This window comes from Penaeus monodon, chromosome 19 (assembly GCF_015228065.2).
Source record: "Penaeus monodon isolate SGIC_2016 chromosome 19, NSTDA_Pmon_1, whole genome shotgun sequence".
In the NCBI taxonomy this organism is placed as follows: domain Eukaryota; kingdom Metazoa; phylum Arthropoda; class Malacostraca; order Decapoda; family Penaeidae; genus Penaeus; species Penaeus monodon.
The window spans coordinates 10,496,474-10,497,364 of NC_051404.1; positions in this window are offsets into that span (position 1 = coordinate 10,496,474).

Consider the following 891-nt stretch of genomic DNA (forward strand, 5'->3'; position numbering starts at 1 on the left):
TCTTTATGCCTTCAATACTTTTCTTTGGGCTATGCTATTGGCCATTATCTTGCTTATCTTTCTCATCCCCCTTTCCCTTTCAACCCCGCCCCCCCAAACATTCTTCTTACCTATATTTCACCTCCCTCTCTCCTTACCTGCTGCCTTTCCACTAAATCCTCCAATCATCGCCGATCTACCTTACAACACGCCCCCCTCCCCTTCCGCCAGTCCCTGTTTATTCTCCTCCACTATCCCCTTCTCTCTCTTTTCCTCTGCTCCCCCGTCCCTATCCCTCACTCTCCCCTCCCCTTGCCAATTATAAACATCAACTCAATGTCGATAGATACATTTCCTTCCTGACAGCTTTATGTATCTGATATTCATGATATTCCGCAACGTTTGCTAGAGCCCGTCTGTCTGATTGTCAGCTCAACTCCCCGTCCTGCCGTCTCCCCCGCTTCCCCCCTTCCCTTTTCTCCCCTTCCCCCTCTCCTTCCCCTGCCCTTCCGTCCTTGTATACCCTTCAATCCCCTTCTCCTTCCTCCCCTTCCTCCCCTTCACTCTGATCCCTTCAATCCTTTTCCCCTCCCTCCCTGTCCCTACTCTCCCCCTCCCCATCCCACTGCCCTCCCCGTCCCTCCCCTTCATCCCCCACCCCCAATCTCTGATCCCTCCTGTGTACTCCTCAAACATCCTCTCCCCTTCCTCTCCCTCCCCATCCCTATACCCCCCTCTCTCCCCTCCCCCCTCCCTTTTCCCTACTCATGCACAGTGTGGCTTCCTTTGTTATCTGTGTCTATATCTGTGTGCGTGTTGATGTAAACATGGCTGTTCTAATTGTTTATTTATTTATACAACTGATTGTCTCTGGATCTTTTGTTGGGAGGAAGGAGTGAACAAGAGAGGTGT